This window comes from Macaca thibetana, chromosome 14 (genome assembly GCF_024542745.1).
Source record: "Macaca thibetana thibetana isolate TM-01 chromosome 14, ASM2454274v1, whole genome shotgun sequence".
In the NCBI taxonomy this organism is placed as follows: Eukaryota; Metazoa; Chordata; class Mammalia; order Primates; family Cercopithecidae; genus Macaca; species Macaca thibetana.
This window is the reverse complement of record NC_065591.1, coordinates 31,462,005-31,481,601: the sequence shown is the minus strand read 5'-3', so window position 1 is coordinate 31,481,601 and position 19,597 is coordinate 31,462,005. Positions and strand designations below refer to the sequence as shown.

Below are 19,597 nucleotides of genomic sequence, written 5' to 3'. Positions count from 1 at the left end.
GCAAATTCAAATGGCCCTGGAGACTCATTTTCTCACCTGTTTTCATGGTTTAGCAATTCGCTGCCTCAGCAGATCTGAGTTAGCTTAGAGACAGAACAGGATGCTCTAGAAGTTCCAACTAAATGGCAGCCTAGAGGTGCCCCGAATCCCCGGCTTCTACCCCAGCATTTGTAAAACAGAGTTTAAGATTCTTCTCTATTGAACTCTTTGCGAGATGAATCCAGTCTCGCTTTGCCCAGCCTAGGCACATCTCTCAGCGGGACAGGGAAGCTGGGGGCTGGGATGGATGGTGGGATGGGGAGAGGGGGTTACTTACATGCTCCTCCTTCTCTGCTTGTATCCCCCTCCCCCACCCAACTTGTGTTTATACCACATGGCGCTGGTAATGTGTGTCTGTGGCCCCTGAAAGGCAGGTGCACGCATGAAGATTAAACTCCACTTTGCCTTGGTGCTAAGTGTTTTTAGTACTGCCCTTGTCCAACTGGGCCTTCCCAGGGCCAAAAGCATTCTCTCCTGGGGGCCCTGTCACCCAAGCCCAGGTGTCAGCAATCCTGGTTGTGCTGAGGCAGTCCTTGCATTTGGGAGCCCCGAAGATAAAAGGGTGGGAGGATCACAATCACGGTGGGACTGCTGGGCATTAATTCCCCCAAACAAATGTGACACCCAAAGAAAAACCCTGGGCCTCAAGGCTGCAGTGATTGGTAAAAAGGAGACCCACCCCTGCAGAGCCCAGGAATATTCAGGAGAATTATACTTTATGGTTGAAAACAGGGAGAAGGATAAAATTGCAGGGATGAGTGATTAGGGGCTGCCACTGCCACTCAGAAAGGCAGCCAGGCTGATGGGGTGACACAAAAATCTGGAATGGATTTAGCTGCTCTTGTGCAGCAAAACCAGACAAACTCATGGCTAATGAGAAGCCTGGACCAGATGTAAGAGATTTATAGGCACAGTTTCAGCAGCTAAACACACTAAGTTCTAGGACTTGGTTTCTTGCTCCTTCCTTAAGGGATACTTTAAATATTTCTGAATTTGCCAAACCAATGTCTGGTTTCTTTGTTTTTGTCTGCGACATGTCTCTTGCTTTTTTGCAGCCTGTATAATTGATAGGAACCTTCTGGGTGCATGGTGAGTGGATCTTCTGATAAGATACATTTAACGTGTTCCCTGTTGGTGGCTTCTAATATGGGGGCTAAGGATGTGGCCAAGAATGGCCTGTAATCCAAAACCCTGCCAAGATTGCATCGTTGCAACAATGGTTCCTACCAGGTGGAGAGAAAATACAGTATTCTTATCCAAGACGTAATAGAGGCCAGAGTGCTGAACAACACTATCCATCAGTTCGATAGCCCTGTAGGGCTGGGGAAGTCACTAGTATATGCAATCTTATTGTGCCCTGTTGAGGCTTAAACAGGTAAGTGGCCACTATTCTTGGAATGTCTGATATCGTAAGAGTGGCTGAACTAGAACTGGGCCATTAGTGATACTTGGCATGCAGGCTTCGATAGATTAATGCTGGGGTTTGTTGTTTTGTTTTGTTTTGTTTTTGTTTTTTTAGAGACAGGGTCTGGCTCAGTTGTCTAGGCTGGTCTCCATCTCCTGGACTCAAGCGATCCTCGCACCCCAGCCTCCTGAGTAGCCAGAACTACAGGCTTGTGCCACCACACCCCCCCCCAAAAAAAAACAAAAAACAAAAAACTCTTTATACCTTTTCTACCCTTCTCCATGCCCTAGGAGGCTGATCTGTAGATACTCCTTCACCTGGGCTTCTTTGTTATCTGGCTTCTGGAAGAGAAAGAGAGAACAATGGGAGAGAAAAGTGACATTCAGGTATTTAGACATCTCCACCTCCTGAGATTTTGGTTGGGGCTGTGTTCCCAGGGGAGACAGCTCCTGTCAGCGCCCTCTTTCCTGCCTCCAGCTCACTCAGCTCTGATGACACTATTCCCTCCCTCCAGCTGCTAGAACTGTGCCTCTTGCTTTTTCAGGGTTAATAACAGCTCCCCTCCCCCTCACCCCATTACTAATCCCTGGGCACCTCACTGTCCTGCGCTGGTTCCCTTATCTGGTTCATACCTCTGTTAGTATTGTCCCCACTGAATTCTGTTTAGTTATGTTCCTTTGAATGTTTTGTCTGTTTCTTGAGAGGACTCTGACTGATATCACTTGCCAAGGCAAGCAGTACTGTCACAAACTCCCCAGGAATACATTGTACATTGTCAGAGAGCTGAACAAACGCTGACAAAATGAGAACTGCTGGTTGGGGCCAAACATTCCACTCTCTTGATGACCTCACCACTGAATGTACTGCATGAACTCCATTGCATTCCAGCTTAGAAAAGCTGACCAAAGATGAATGGGCTTCCAAAGAAGAAGAAACAATTTGGCCACCCATCTGACCTTTTTGGGGTCTTCTTCTGTGACAGCCCCAAAAGACATTCTATCCTCTATTAAAGTCAAAGTTCTAATCTTGTGGCCACTAGCTGCTGTAGGGATGAATGCCTAACCTCTGATTGACCTGTTTTGGAAACAACACCCTTTATACCTGGAAATTCCACAATAGGCTTTATATACCCAATAATTAACTATATTTGAGAAGGGGACACCTATGGCAAGCAGCCTTGAAAGTGATCCAGGCATCAGTAAAGCAAACCTTGTCCTGGAGCCTCCTATCTTATTCAGATGGAATTACAGATGTCAGTGATCAATCCCACAGTGACTGCAGGCTTTGGAAATGAAACTCCACCTTCTTACCAAGGACAAGCCTGCAAGGACTTTCTGCTGCTGCTGGGCCTGAGACTAGCCCCTTCTGGAAAAAGAGAATATCACTGAAAGGAAAAATTATGACTTTGCTACCTGACATTATCACTTTGCATTGGGTCCTGTCTGAACTGAGATATCCAGAAAGTTCTGTAGCAATATGGAAATGGCACCTACAACCAAGGTTCAAGTCTGGTCCCCAATACCTTAGCCAACTTCAGGAACAACAGGTGGCTGCCCACCCATTAGGCATGGAGAAACCCACCTACTGTTAAACCTAAGCTGTTGGCCTACCGGGGCCTCTTTGATAAGACTTGCATCTGACAAGAAGCATGGTTCACTGGTGAAATAGCTTGCCCCTGAGATGGGCAAATTCCGTGGAATACCAATGCCATAAATTGCTGAGGCTCACGATGCTTGCATGCTGAATAATTGGCCAAACTTCAGGTGCTGTTCTTGGCTGTAGAGTATACTGCTCCCAGATTGATGGAAATGAACCTTTACACAATATGTCAACTAAGATTCTCTAAAAAACAAATGTGAAGATAAGATTAGATTCATGAGAGATATACTCGGGGGCTGGGCAGAGGGCAGGAAAGTCTTATGAAGGATAAAAGAGAGGAAGCCAGAGTAGGCAAGGAGTGCCTTCAGACCAGGATGCAGGTCTGACACCTGTGAAAAGAGAAGATGAAGGAAGGATTTGGCAGGGAGAGTCTCGGGTTGGACTGCAGCTCTGAGAATGTCTCAGCCAGGCCAATGGAGAGTCCTCATACCAAAGCTGCCCATTAGAAAGTCCAGAGACCCACAGAATTGGCCTGCACTAATCCCCTACCATGCTCAGCCACTGGCTAGGAGCAGCCCAGGGGAAGTATGGTTTTGATGCAAAAGCGTGGTGGGCCGCAGACTGGCACTGTCTGTCAACTATGCTACATGCAGCAGGAGATCTGAGTGGCATATTCCCATGACCATCACACACAGAAACATTGCTAATAGCCTAGCTATTTAGTCAGGCCATGGGCCACCTAAAGACTGAATTAATAAAGGCATATATTATGTGCCTTTGGAACATAATTATGGGACCTCTCCGTTGAAAAGATTATAAGTAACAAAATCTAGAAGAAAACAGCTGCCTGAAAAGACTGATCAAGCATATATGGGCATCATGTCTACCTACCACAGCCGATTGAATCTATGCTGTAACTCACCACAGTAATGGAACCACCCAAAAGACCAGGGATACCCAACCAGAAATTCTTTCATCAACACATATAGTAGCCACTGTTACTGAAAAAGCTCATACTGTTAGCCAACTGTGCCAGTCTGTCTAACAGTGACCTGATGACGTCTAAAAGCCTAGTGGGTTTAGCTGTTTTGGGCTACAAGTTACACAGCACCATACTACCTTCTGCCTTGGCCAAACAATTAGACACCCAGGACTTGAGGAACAGGCAGAGAAGAGTATAATCAGGAAGAGGACCCTCTCTCCTCCCACTCTTTTTTTGGAATAGCACACAGTTGAGAGTATATCCAAGTACTTTAGGGGAACAGAAACCATGCTAGGTATTTCGAAAGAGATTTAATACAAGGAATTGTTACACATATATGGGAAGGTTGAAAGAGTAAAGGATGAATGCTGATCTAATCCAGAAATCAAGACAGTGCTATGGTCTGACTGTTTGTGTCCTTCCAAACTGCATATGTTGAAATCCTAACCCCCAAAGTGATGGTCTGGGGAGATGGGGCCTTGGACAGGTGATTAGGTCATTAATGGGATTAGTGCCCTTATAAAAGGGACTCCGGAAAGCTGCCTTGCCTCTTCTACCATGTGAGGGCACAGCTAGAAAGTATCATCTATGAACCAGGAGGTGGGCCCTCAGCAGACACTGAATCTGCTTGGCACCTTCATCTTGGACTTCCCAGCCTCCAGAATTGTGAGAAACAAATTTCTGTTGTTTATAAGCATCCAGTCTACAGTATTTTGTTACAGCAGCCCGAACAAAGACAGACTGCCTGAAACAGTTATCACCACAGGGCTGTGGAAGCAAAGGGGAAAAGATCTTTGGTTATAGAACCTCAGGGCTAGAAAGAGGAGGCACCACTGGTGGTGCTCCACGGGCTCCCTAAAGGCCTAATGCTCTGATCTCTCAAGGGAGGTCCCACGAAGTTGGTGTTGAGATCTCTGAAAGCGGACACCTCACAGTTGGTACTTGTATCTCATGGCAGGTAACACAAAGCAGATGCTCAAAATCTTGAAGGTAGGGTTGCCAGATTTAGCACACACTCACACACACACACACACACAGGCACACACACCACCACCGCCATCAGCATTACCACCAACAATAGACCAAAAATAAGGGAAATAACTAAAATGGAAAAAAAAATTACAAAGTTAAATTTGAATTATTTCTGATTGCCTATGCATATATACATTGAAATAAAATAAGAATATCACATAAAACGTGATAAAAATCATCCTTTATCTGAAATATCTGAAATAAGAAGCACATAAATTACCTACCTCTTTCTTTAATTATACTTCCCTGATGATTTGGCTCTCCTTAAGGTTTCTTAGTTTTGTGGAATTTGTTTATAAAATTCCTTGCATTTACTGTCTGTGTTTCATTTACATTGTAACAGTTTATACAGTGTTCATAGCCAACTTATTCTTTTGCCCACTGAGCATTCATTATTGAGAAAACATGCTCAACGTAGCATAATGAGCTGATATACCCAATATCTGCTGGCTGTCACTGACTGGCTGAATTTCACATGCGTGGGGCTATCAGTGATTTACTAACTTTTAGATATGTGGTTATTAGAGTGAGTCTGTCACTGGTCGATTTTTCAGACCATAAGTTATCTCTAATTAATGGTAGTTACTTGTTCATGACTTCGGACTTGGACCAAATAATGATCTTTTCCTTTCTTTTCTTTCTTTCTTTTTTTTTTTTTTTGAGACGAAGTCTCTCTCTGTTGCCTAGGATGGAGTGTAGTGGTTCAATCTCGGGGCTCACTGCAAACTCCGCCTCCCAAGTTCAAGCGATTCTCCTGCTTCAGCCTCCTGAGTAGCCAAGAGTATAGGCACTTGCCACAATGCCTGGCTAATTTTTCCATTTTTAGTAGAAACAGGGTTTCACCGTGCTGGCCAGGCTGGTCTCAAACTCCTGGCCTCAGGTGATCCACCTGCCTTGGCCTCCCAAAGTGCTGGGATTACAGACATGAGCCACTGCACCCTGCCTCATCTCTTCCTTTCTTGAATATGAAAAATCAGTACTTTTTCCTCTGAATCCCCACTTTTGGTCTACCTTCAGCCAAATCTGCAGTAGAGACCATATGGACTTTATTTGCGGAGGTATGGGTTTTAGTTATGTTGCGTTTAGGTGACTTAAGATTCAACTACTATGACAGAAAAATAGCTGTAACTGGCAATATTTTGTAGTTTACTGAAAGGTATGAATAGAGGGCATTTAGGGCATCCTGATAGTCAACAAAGTCAGGATACAGGACACAATCAGTAAATACAGGACAAGTCCTATGAAGAGAGGACCTACTTGAAGAGGGTGCCTCTTGTTTGGTGCTTGGACCTTTGATATGGGACAACCTCACACCTAATGCTTTGGATACTGAAAGGGGACTCTGGGGCTGGGGTTCACAGTGCCTGAGGACCTTCAGAGGAAGGCCTGCAGAAGCTGAAAAACAGCAAGAGAATCCTCCTCTCTCCCTGCTTTCCATTATCCTTTGAGTACCTCCCACTATCTAAAAGAAACTCAGCTTGTAAAAGCACCAGGGAAATGTAGTTTTCAGCCTTCCAGGTCCCGCATCACTGAGATTATACAAGGGTAGGCCCAAGCTAAGACACAAGAAATAATTAATTGACACAAGCAACAATACCCTCCTCCCTTTTAGACTTCAGGGAATGGATGGAGAGTTCTCCTAACTCAGATCGAGGACACCTTCATGAACATGGACACTGACTTTGCTTTGGATAGCTCCCATGGTGCCTTATTCTTTACATCACTCAGCTTTCAGAGAGGGCTTTGTGAAACAGTGGAAGTTATCAGTGGTTAACCCACGGTTGGTGTGTCTTACAATGCAATCAAGGCTTTCTTTATAATAAATGTACCTTGAATCTTTCTGTTACTATCCCCCCTTCCTCTTATTTCCTTTTATTCAGGCTATCAGAATAGCTTTCGGATTACTCTCTTTCAATTATAGGCTGACATTTGTCTATGTGTTAAAAAAATATACATGTCATATACACCATGGAATACTATGCACCCATAAAAATGAATGAGATCATGTCCTTTGCAGGGACATGGATGAAGCTGGAAGCCATCACCCTCAGCAAACACAGGAAGAGAAAACCAAAAACTGCATGTTCTCACTTATAGGAGGGAGTTGAATGGTGAGAATGCATGGACACAGGGAGGGGAACATCACACACTGGGGCCTGTTTCGGGATGAGGGCGAGGGGAGGGAGAGCATTAGGACAAATAGCTAATGTATGCAGGGCTTAAAACCTAGATGATGAGTTGATAGGTGTGGCAAACTACCATGGCACACGTATACCCATGTAACAAACCTGCATGTTCTGCACTTTTATCCTAGAACTTAAAGTAAAATAAAAATAAAAAGAAAAAAGAAAAAAAAAACAATGTCTACAATATTAATCTTCCTAAAGCAATGCTTTCATCATGTTAGTCCCTTGCTTTCAAAAAATCTGTTACAGCATTTTGTTAATCACAGAGTATTACCAAACCTCCTTACTTAGCAGTTTAGGCCTTCTGGAAACTTCTATTTCTTCGACAAACACTTCTTTTTATTATACAAATAATTCATAGTAAAATATAAAGAAAAAATACTGTGCCTTCCCCAAATCCCATGAAATCTTAGTTGTGTGTTTTCCTCATGTAAACATAGACATAAGAAATGTACAATGTGGCTGGGCGCGGTGGCTCACACCTGTAATCCCAACACTTTGGGATGCCGAGGTGGGCGGATCACCTGAGGTCAGGAGTTTGAGACCAGCCTGGTTAATATGGCGAAACCTCGTCTCTATTAAAAATACAAAAATTAGCTGGGCATGGTGGCGGGTGCCTGTAATCCCAACTACTCAGGAGGCTGAGGCAGGGGAATTGCTTGAACCTGGGAGGCGAAAGTTGCAGAGAACCGAGATGGTGCCACTGCACTCCAGCCTGGGTGACAGAGTCAGACTCTGTCTCAAAAAAAAAAAAAAAAGAAAAGTACAAATGTTTTTTAGAATGGTTATTCTTATATTATTCTACAACTTGTATTTTTAACAAATTGTGAAGTATTTTCCTTCTTAGGAAATATTTACTTACATTATCATTATTAATGACTATAAGAGTGTTCCTTAATGTGAATGCATCATATTTTATTTAATCAGTCTCTTATTGTGAGAAATTTAGAAATTTTTATTATAATAATGCAGTAATAAATATATTTATGCATTCATTTTTTGGGAATTGTTTCAATGAGTTATGCTCACTGCATACATTTTAGGTGTGGCATTGCTGGGTCAAAAGTTGCAGAATTTTTTAGTTTGTCACATATTTCTAATTGGCTTCCCAAAATAGTAGCAGACAAAATACTGAGTTCCAGATGTAGAAGTAGTATAGACCACATTCTCTGATCCAAATATAGTAAAACCAGAAATGAATAATAAATATGTAATCCCCAAAGCCCAACCATTTGACCTCAAAAAACAAACAAGTAAAGGCATCCTCTTAAAAACTCTTTGGTCAAAGAAGAAATTAAAACTGACATTACAAAATTATTTAACAGGAATGACAACCAGAATGGCATATAATAATTTTTTAGAAATTTTCTGCCAAAACTGCACCTCCAAGCAAATTTAAAACTTAAATATTTTCTGTATTTAAAAAAAGAAAAGTAAATATACAAAGCATCCCACTCAAGTTAGCAAAGAAGAAATATACTTGGGGGAAGCAATATATAGGTAAATTAAGGTAAAGGCAGTATGGAAGGAATTGGGGGTAGGAAATAGTGGAATTGATGGATAAGTTCAGTATCTTGCTCTGCGTGTGTGTGTGTGTGTGTGTGTGTATGCATGCGTGTGCTCAAATGAAGACGGACCACGTGGAACATTCTCATGTTTTGCTGACAGTTCAGCAGGCAAGAGAAACTTGACATTCACAATGGGATTAACCAGGATAAAATCAGTCTCAGCAGAGTGTCATGAAAGCACAAAGGTGGAAGTGATTAATTTAGTGGAGGGCGGGCCAGTGAAGAAAGCTTTGCAGAGAATGTGACAGCTGAGTTGAGCATTATGGGATGGTAGGATTTTGCCAAGCAAAATGCTTGTAGAGAGAGAGTGAAGTCTAGGTGTGGTGGTAACAGTGGGGGATTGTTTTTAAAATGCTGGAATTATTTTTCATGTCTAATCAGTTCTAGACATCTATGGGACTATTAACTATACAGCCTTATCGTTTTTAATAATGTGCTTTCTTTTAGATTTACAATTCTTTTTATTCAGGCAATCTATTTTTAGAGCCTGCTTTATATTTGTAGCAATTATGATGGAAAATGAACTTCCTAGAAATTAAATGTGTCATTTTATATCTTATCTGTAATGAGCTGATGATGTTAGCATGCAAAGATATATTTAGTACCTACTTTATCCTATGAAAAGAATATATCGCATGGATCTAAGTGTGGTCAAATAATGGAAAGTCTGTTAAAGCCATATGGAAATCTTTTCCTTAATTTTAAATATTTAGGAATCTATCTGTTGACTATTCCATGACTAAGTTACAGTATTTTATATAGTAAGTATGCAATAGGAAAAATAAGGTATGTATAACTTCTCTTTCCAAAAAGGTATTTAAAAGTTATCTTTGTCGTTATGAGTATTTTCAAAATGCAAACTTCTGAATTTCTACCTTGAGGGATTCTATCTTGAGGGAAAAGAAACAATAATATCATCTCACTATGTGTATACATATGTGTGAGATGTATGTTTGTAAAAGCATAGAAGATAGAAAAAGGTAGCTGTTAAAACTGGTGCCCTGGGGATGGGGAGGGGGAGATTCTAGAAAAGGTGAGTGAGAAAAATAAAAGGGAATGAAGAAACATGATTAGTTCTTTTTATACATTTGTATTGTTTTATTGTGGTGGTAACTAGTCATTTTATAATTTTGGAAGAAGAGGTATTAAAGCTTTTGGAAGCTGGGGGTGGTGGCTCACGCCTGTAATCCCAGCACTTTGGGAGGCCGAGGTAGGTGGATCACGAGGTCAGGAGATTGAGACCATCCTGACTAACATGGTGAACCCCATCTCTACTAAAAATACCAAAAAAAATTAGCCGAGCGTGGTGGCAGGCGCCTGTAGTCCCAGCTACTCAGGAGGCTGAGGCAGGAGAATGGTGTGAACCCAGGAGGTGGAGCTTCCAGTGAGCCAAGATCATGCCACTGCATTCCAGCCTGGGCGACAAAGCAAGACTCCGTCTCAAAAAAAAAAAGCTTTTGGAAATACAAGACAGTTATGGTTCAGGAGAGCAGCTCTTTGCCAGTGCTGGGTTAGTTAAGATTTTTGAGGCCAGCATCTATCATTTCACGACTACTATAGAGTGCACTGGCTACAATGAGACTTCATGGTCCCAAGCTTGCTGAAAAGGGTGAACCTCAACACTAGGCTGGCCATTTTTTTTTTTTTTTTTTTTTTTTTTTTGAGTAGGACAAAAAGGGGATTCTGACTGCTAAAAGGTTGGAAGAGCTAGAATCTAGTCCTCCCTGGGCAACTGAGGACCCATGACCTTGGGAAAGTCACACCTCTCTGGGCTTTAGTATCCTCCCACATGAGGGAGAAGAAAGAGATAATCATGACAATTCCCTCCAGTTCTAAAAACACTGTGATTCCAACCTATTTTAGCAGGTCTTATTATTTCCCCTTGAAATAAACCCCTGAAATAGTTTCTCAATAATACTCAGTACCTCAACGTCACAGCTATTGTTGATTCATTTTTTATGACTCCCATGATCCTAACTAAATGTCATTCACATCACAAGTATTTAAAAGGTTAAATGTTATGAGGGAAACAAAAAAAGTAGAGAACAAGACCTTGCTCACAAGATGCTTCTAGTGCAGTTGTGCAGAAAACATGTGTATTTTATCAAGCTGAGAGAAGCCATTCTATGAACTTTACATGAAATTGCAAAATAGAATAATAAAGTCTCTACCTAAAAGTGCCATAGAAGTAAAGAAACAACTAGAATATATATGGTGATATAGTTTGGATGCATGTCTCAGCCAAAATCTCATAATGAAATGTAATCCCCAACATTGGAGGTGGGGCCTGGTGGGAGGTGGTTGGATCATGGGGGCAGAATTCTCGTGAATGGTTTAACACCATCCCTGTTGGTACTGTCATCATGATAGTAAGTTCTCATGAGATCTGGTTGTTTATGTAGCACCTCCCCACCTCATTCTCTCTTGCTCCTGCCGTGTGAGACAACTGTTCCCCCTTCACCTTCCGCCATGATCAGAAGCTTCCTGAGGTCCTGAGGTCTCCCCAGAAGCAGATGCCACTATGCTTCCTGTACAGCCTGTAGAACCGTGAAACAACTAAACCTCTTTTCTTTATAAATTGCCCAGTCCTAGGCATTTCTTTATAGCAATGCAGGAATGGACTAACGCATGTGGTGACTGCTTGAATAATAATATGTCCTAGGTGGCACCAGAGTGTAAAGAAGGAAACAAAAACTGTACTTGGGAAGTGGAGGAATCCTTCTACAAAAGGATCAGAGGAAAGAGAACATGAAAGGGAGTGCAAATTGACACTGCTTGGTAGCAGAAATGAAAGTTGATGGAGCACTGTGCCCCGCCCAATGCTAAAGACAAAGGGAGAGCAATATTAACCAAGGCAGCTTTGAGTATAGTGTCCAGCCCCTTTGGAGAAAAGTTTAGAATAGCTCCCCACACTCATGTTTTGTAGTTAGTGAAGTTGAGTCTCAGAGACGCCAAGAGACATGCTTAAAGACACAAAATCAGGAAGCAGTCTGCTGGAAACACATGATGGATCCATCTCCTCTTCCCGTTCTACCATGCTGCCTCCTTGAAGGAAACAAGGTGAAGCTAAGTCCTAGGAGAGACCCAGTCTTCTCAGGGAAAGGCAACAGCAAATTTGATTTGTGTAACAATAATATATTGCATATGTAGAAATTGACAAACTGAATTTAAAATTTAGTCAAAAAGGCAAAAGACCTAGAATAGCCAAAACAATCTTCAGAAAGAAAAATTCTGGAGGTCTTAACTTCAGGACTTAATAAAAGTTGCAGTTAGGCTGGGCGTGGTGGCTCATGCCTGCAATCCCAGCACTTTGGGAGGCCAAGGCAGGTAGATCACGTGAGGTCAGGAGTTTGAGACTAGCCTGGCCAACATGGTGAAACTCTGTCTCTATTAAAAATACCTAAAGTTAGCCAGATGTGGTGGCAGGTACCTGTAGTTCCAGCTACTTGGGAGGCTGAGGGAGAAGAATCGCTTGAACCTGGGAGGCAGAGGTTGCACTGGGCCAAGATTGCGCCACCACACTCCAGCCTGGGTGACAGAGCGAGACTCTATCTAAACAAAACAAAACCTACCGTTATCAAGGCAGTGTGGCATTAGTGAAATAAATGACAGATTCATGAAACAGAATGAAGAAACCTGAAATAGAATCACATGTATATGACGAGGGTCCCAAAACCTTTTTGTATATACAGTACAGTAGAGAGAAGAAAGCTTTCTTAGGGTGCTTTAACCAACTGTATTGAGGTATAATTTATATACAATATTATGCTTTCAGTTCAATGAGTTTTGACAGGTGTATAAGCCTGTGTAACCATTATCACAATGTTCTACATTTTCAATACCCTCAGAGAATTCCTCTGTGCCTCTTTGCTGCCAGTTCCTCCCCAAGCCTCAGTCCCAAGCAACTGCTGATCCATTGTCACTATAGATGAATTATGCCTTTTCTAGAATGTCCTATGCCTGGACTCATACAATATATAGTCTTTTGTATCTAACATATTTATGATGAAATATTGGAAACATTCCCTTTGAGATTGGAAATGAGACAGGAATGTCCACTATCTTTGCTTAAATTCAACATTGTACTGAAGGATTTAGTCAGTGAAGTAAGGCAAGGAAATAAAATACATGGTAAAAGATATTGGAAAGAAGAAATAAAACTGTATAATTTGCAGATTATATCGTTACGTGTTTTGAAAACCTAAAATAATCTACAAGAAATGTTAGTTACTATGAGTGAATCTTCAGTTTCCTGAATATAAAATAAATAGAAAAAATTATATTTCTAGGCCAGGCACAGTGGCTCATGCCTGTAATCCTAGCAGTTTGGGAGGCCAAGGTAGGCAGATTGCCTGAGCTCAGGAGTTCAAGATCAGCCTGGGCAATATGGTGAAACCCTGTCTCTACTAAAAATACAAAAAATTAGCTGGGCATGGTGGCGCGTGCCTGTAGTCCCAGCTACTCAGGGGGCTGAGGCACGAGAATCACTTGAACCCAGGAGGCAGCAGAGGATGCAGTGGGCCAAGATTGTGCCACTGCACTCCAGCTTGGGAAACAGAGTGAGACTCTGTCTCAAAAAGAAAAAAATATATATTTCTATACATAAACCACACAGTTAGAAAGCTGAAATTTAAAAAGGTAACATTTACAATAGCAATGAAAAATAGAACCTGGAAAGAAATCTAACAAAACTTATACAAGAATTATTGGAAAAATTATAAAACCAGTAAAAGGCATTTTAAAAGACCTAAATAAATGAAGAGCTATAACTTTTTAACTTACTACAAATAAATTGATTTAAAAATGCCATATCGTTATATAGAAATATAAACAATCACAAATTGATCTGAACATCCAACAATAAAAATACAAATCTCAATGGATATTTGGGTAAAAGTTTGACAAGCTTATTTAAATATTTGGATGAAAAAGCAATGGTCCAAAAAAAGGTCAAAATACTCTTGATGAAAATGAATATGATGGGGAGAACTGCCCTACCAGATATAAATCTATAACAATTAATTCAGGGCAGTATTGTCCTAGAGATAGAAAAAAATACACTAATGCATTAGAATAGAGAGCTCAGAAAAGCAATGGGCATATATGGACAATGTAATATATGGTGAAGGTGCTATAACAGGTCAGTGAAGGAAAGGTTGAATTATTTCAGTAAATGGCTCTGAGATCACATGGATAAAGAAAAATCAGAGGCTAGAGGAATTAAAAAAAAGATACAGGATTTTTGTATAAAACAGCAAAATGGCAGGCATAAATCCTACTGTATTCATAACTGGACTAAATATAAATGGATTAAACATTCCAATTAAAAGGCAGAGATTGGCAGAATGGACTGAAAAACAAACAAACGTGATCCAACCATATATGACTAAAGAGAATACTTTAGATTCAAACAAACAAATAGGATGAAAGCAAAAGAATGGAAAGATATACTAAGCAAAAAAATAACCAAAAGAGAGCTGGAATGATTGTATTAGTAATAGACAAAATAGACGTTAAAGCAAAAATTGTTCTAGAGATAAATACAATTTATAACAATTAATAATCCATTAAAAAGACAGAACTATTATAAACATGTATGCACCTAACAGCTTTAAAACATATGAAGCAAAAACGGACAGAACTGAAGGAAGAAATGAACATTTCTACAATGATAGTTGAAGATTTCAGTACCTGATTTTCATCACTAGATAAGACAACTAGACAGAATATTAACAAGGAAATAGAAAGCTTGAGCAACACTGCAAATCAACAAGACTTAACAGACATCTATAGAATACTCCACCCGAGAATACTAGAATACACATTCTTCTCAAGTGCTCACGAAACATTCTCCAGTATAGACCATAAAACAAATCTCAATAAATTTAAAAAGATTGAAATATGTTCTTAGACCATAATGGAATGAAATTAGAAAGCAATCATCGCATATGCAGAAAAATGAAACTAGACCCCTATCTCTCGTCATATTCAAAAATCAAATCAAAATGGATTAAAGACTTAAATCTAAGACCTTAAACTATGAAACTACTACAAGAAAACGTTAGGAAAATTCTCCAGGATATTTGTTTAGGAAAAAAATTCTTTTTTTTTCTTTTTTTTTTTTTGAGACAGGGTCTCACTCTGTCACCCAGGCTGGAGTGTAGTGGCATGCTCATGGCTGGCTCACTGCAACCACAACCTCCTGGGCTCAAACGATCCTTCTGCCCCAGCCTCCCAAGTAGCTGGAGGGGGTTGATGTACTACAGACATGCATCACCACACCTGGCTAATTTGTGTACTTTTTTGGTAGAGACAGGGTTTCACCATGTTGCCCAGCGTGGTCTCAAACTCCCGGGCTCAAGCAATGCGCCTGCCTCAGCCTCCCAAAAGTCTGGGATTACAGGCATGAGCCACCACATCTGGCCATGTCTGGGCAAAAATTTCTTGAGTAATATCCCATAAGCACAGGTAAGCAAAGCAAAAATGGGCAAATGTGGTAACATCAAGTTAAAAAGCTTCTTCACAGCAAAGGAAACAATCAACAAAGTGAGGAAATAACCTACAGATTGGGAGAAAATATTTGCAACTACCTATCTGACAGGGATTAATAACCAGAATATGGAAGGAGCTCAAACAGCTCTATAGGAAAAAGATTTAATAATCTGATTTTTTAAATGAACAGAAGATTTGAACAGACAGTTCTCAAAAGAAGACATACAAATGGCAAACAGGCATATGAAAAGGTGCTCAATATAATTGATCGTCAGAGAAATGCGAATCAAAACTACCATAAGATATCATCTCACCTCAGTTAAAATGGCTTTTATCCAAAAGTCAGGTAATAAAAAATGCTGGCAAGGATGTGGAGAAAAGAGAACACTTGTACATTATTGGTGGGAATATAAATTAGTACCACTATGGAGAACAATTTGGAGGTTCTTCAAAAAACTGAAAAATAGAGCTACCGTATGATCCAGCAATCCCACTGCTGGGTACATACTCCAAAGAAAGGAAATCAGTGTATTGAAGATATACTTCCATGTTTGTTGTACTTCCATGTTTGTTGAAACACTGTTCACAATAGCCAGGATTTGGAAGCCACCCAAGTGTCCATGAACAGATGAATGGATAAAGAAAATGTGGTACATATATGTAATGGAGTACTGTTCAACCACAGAAAAGAATGAGATCCTATCATTTACAGCAACATGGACAGAACTGGAGGTCATTATGCTAAGTGAAATAAGCAAGATAGAACTACAAAATCACATGTTCTCACTTATTTGTGGGATCTAAAAATCAAAACAACTGGACTCACGGAGACAGAGAGTAGAAGGATGGTTACCAGAGTCTGGGAAGGGTAGTGGGAAGGTGGGGATGGGGGAGATGTAGGGATGGATATCAAGTACAAAAATAATAATAATCTAACTTTCCACATTAAGAAACTAGAAAAGGAGCAAACTAAACCCAGAACAAGCGTAAGAGAGGAAATAAGAGTTATAAATAAGATAAATAGAAAAACAGTAGAGAAAAATCAAGAAAAGAAAGTTTATTGTTTGAAATGATCAACGAAGTTAGCAAACGTTTCACTAGACTAACTTGGAAACAAGAAGACTCAAATTACTACAATCAAGAATGAAAGAGAGGACATTACCATCAACCCGACACAAATAAAGATTATAAAAGAATACTATGGGCCGGGTGCAGTGGCTCACACCTGTAAGCCCAGCACTTTGGGAGGCCGAGGCGGGCGGATCGTGAGGTCAGGAGATAGAGACCATCCTGGCTACTACAGTGAAACCCCGTCTCTACTAAAAATGCAAAAAATTAGCTGGGCATGGTGGCGGGCGCCTGTAGTCCCAGCTACTCGGGATGCTGAGGCAGGAGAATGGCGTGAACCCAGGAGGTGGAGCTTGCAGTGAGCAGAGATCACACCACTGCATTCCAGCCTGGGCGACAGAATACTATGAACTGTAGCCAGCAAATTCCATAATTTAGATGAAATGTACAAATTTCTAGAAAGACATAACTACTGAAACTGACTGGGAAATAAATTAAAATCTGAATAGACTTATAAAAGGTAAATGATTGAATTAGCAATTTTAAAAAAATCTTCCAACAAAGAAGATCCCAGAACCAGATACCATAGCTGGTATATTCTACCAAATGTTTACAGTTGTCACCAATCCTTCATAAACTCTTCCAAAAAGTAGAAGAGGAGGTAACAACTCATTCTACTGGCCTCATAGAAAGTACCACATTGTACCAAAACCAGAAAAAGATATCACAAGAAAACTTCAGATTAACACTGTTGTGAATATAGATGCAAAAATCCTGAATAAAATACTAGCAAACTATACTGTGTCCATTTGAGTGATAAAAAATAAAACGCTGGCAAACTAAATCCAGGAACACATACAAGGATTATAAACCATTACCAAGTGGGATTTATCTCAGGATTGCAAGGTTGGTTCAATATATGAAAATCAATTAACCTAATACACTAATGAATAGAATAAAGGGCAAAATGACAAGATTATCTCAGTAGATGTGGAAAAAAGTAATCTGAAAAAATCCAACACCATTTTATACTAAAAAAAAACAAAACACATACTTATCAAATTAGGAATAGAAGGAAACTTCCTCAGCCTAATAAAGGGCATCTATGAAAACCCCAAAGCAAACATGGTGCTTAATTATGAAAGACCGAAAGCTTTTATCAGCAGGAACAAGACAAGAATGTCCATTCTCATGAATTCTACTCAATATAGCACTGGGGGTTTCAGTCAGGGAAAAGACAAGGGAAAAAAAAGATATCTAGATTAGAAAGGATGAAGTAAAAGTGTCTCTATTGGCAGACTACATGATCTTGTATATAGAATATCCTGAGGAATCACACAAAAAAATTATAGCTATTGAGCTGGGTCAGCAAAGTGCCAGGATACAAGATCAATATACAAAAAGTAATTGTATTGATATTTATTAGCAATAAACAATACAGAAATGAAAAAAAACAATTCTATTTACAACAGCATCAAAATGAAATACTTAGGAATAAATTTAACAAAAGAAATATAAGACTTGTTTACTGAAAACTACAAAATGTCATTGAAAGAGATTACAGAAGATCCAAATAACTGGAAAGACATACCATATTCATGAAATAAAATAGTTGTTATTAAGATGGCAATACTTCCCAAACTGATCTACAGATTCAGTACAATCTCTATCAAAATCTCAGATGGCTTCTTTAGAGAAATTGACAAACCAATCTTAAAATTTATATGAAACTTCCAGGGACCTGAAATAGCCAAAATAATCTTGAAAAAGAAGAATGAAGTTGGAAACTTCACACATCTTGATTTCAAAACTTATTGGAAAGCTACAGCAATTTTAAAAAGTGTGCTAGAATAACAGGTGCACTGAAATCTCAGAAATCACAACTAAAGAACTTATCCATGTAACCAAAACCACCTGTACCCTAAAACTATTGAAATACAAAAATGTGTTATTGAAATAAGGGTAGTTATGTAGATCATGTACTACAACTGAGAATCTAGAAAGAAACTCATACATTTAAGTCAATTGATTTTTAACAAAATGTAAATTTGCCAAAAGAATTCAATGGAGGAAGAATAATATTTTCAACAAATCCTGCTGGGACAACTGGATATAAACATGCAAAAGAATGAGACTGGACCCTTACCTCACAACATAAAAATTAAAAAAAAAAAACCTTAAAATGACCCAAATATAAGAGCTAAAACCAAAACACCCTTAAAAGAAAACATAAAGGTAAATCTTCATGATCTTGGCAATGAATTCTTAGCTATGACACCAAAACCATGAGCAATGAAAGAAAAATAAAAGATAAGTAGGACTTCATCAAAATTTAAAAATTTTGTGCTTTAATGGACACCATGAAAAAAGCAAAATGGCTAATATATTGGGAAAATATATTGGTCAAATATAGACACCAAATATAGTAAAAAAGAATATTTGCAAAATACCTAATAGGGGCTTGTATCCAGAATATATAAAGAACTCTTATAGGCCGGGTACAGTGGCTCATGCCTATAATCCCAGTGCTTTGGGAGGCTGAGTTGGGAGGATCATTTGAGGCCAGGAGTTTGAGGCCAGACTGGGCAACATCGTGAGACGGCCATCTCTACAAAAAAAATTTTTAATAGCCAGACATGGTGTACATGCCTGCAGTCCTAGCTATTTGAAAGGCTGAGGCAGGAAGATGGCTGGAGCCCAGGACTTTTAGGTTACAATGAGCTATGATTATGCCACTGCGCTCCAGCAGAGTGAGAGGAAAGAAAGAAAAGAAGAGAAAAAAAGGAAAGGAAAGGAAATTCTCTTACAACTCCACAATAAAAAGACAAATAACCTAGTTAAACACTGATCAAAGGAATAGACATTTCTCCAAAGAAGGTGGTCAATGATGCTCGATATCATTAGTGACTAAGGAAATGCAAGTAAAAACATGACAAGACATAATTTCACACACTAGGATGGCTATAGTAAAAAAGACAGATAATAAGAGTTGATGAGGATGTGAAGAAATTGGAACGCCCATATACTGCTGGTAGGAATATAAAATTGTTAGTCACTTTGGGAAACAGTTTGGAAGTTCCTCAAAAATTAAATACAGAGTTAGTGTATGATCTAGCAATTCTACTTCTAAATATATGCCCAGGAGAATGGAAAACATATGTTCATACAAAAACTTGAACACAAATGTTCATAGCAGCATTATTCATAATAACCAAAAAGTGGAAGC

General features: G+C 39.7%; 2 protein-coding genes and 1 long non-coding RNA gene across 5 annotated transcripts in view; 1 reads left to right on the top strand and 2 right to left on the bottom strand.

The window, feature by feature from the left end:
• Window positions 1-19,597, bottom strand: part of FBXO3 (F-box protein 3) — a 203,876-nt gene that overhangs the window by 37,671 nt on the left and 146,608 nt on the right. The window lies entirely within an intron of this gene.
• The window catches only part of LOC126936240 (uncharacterized), a 33,532-nt gene that overhangs the window by 3,435 nt on the left and 10,500 nt on the right, over window positions 1-19,597 (top strand). The window contains exon 1 of one of the 3 annotated variants that reach the window (XR_007719402.1): window positions 1,739-1,830. The exons of the other annotated variants lie outside the window; for them this stretch is intronic. This is a non-coding gene — a long non-coding RNA (uncharacterized LOC126936240). Of the gene's footprint in view, window positions 1-1,738; window positions 1,831-19,597 lie in introns of those variants that run through there. 3 annotated transcript variants of the gene reach the window in all.
• CSTF3 (cleavage stimulation factor subunit 3) overlaps window positions 1-19,597 on the bottom strand; it is a 710,177-nt gene that overhangs the window by 684,001 nt on the left and 6,579 nt on the right. The window lies entirely within an intron of this gene.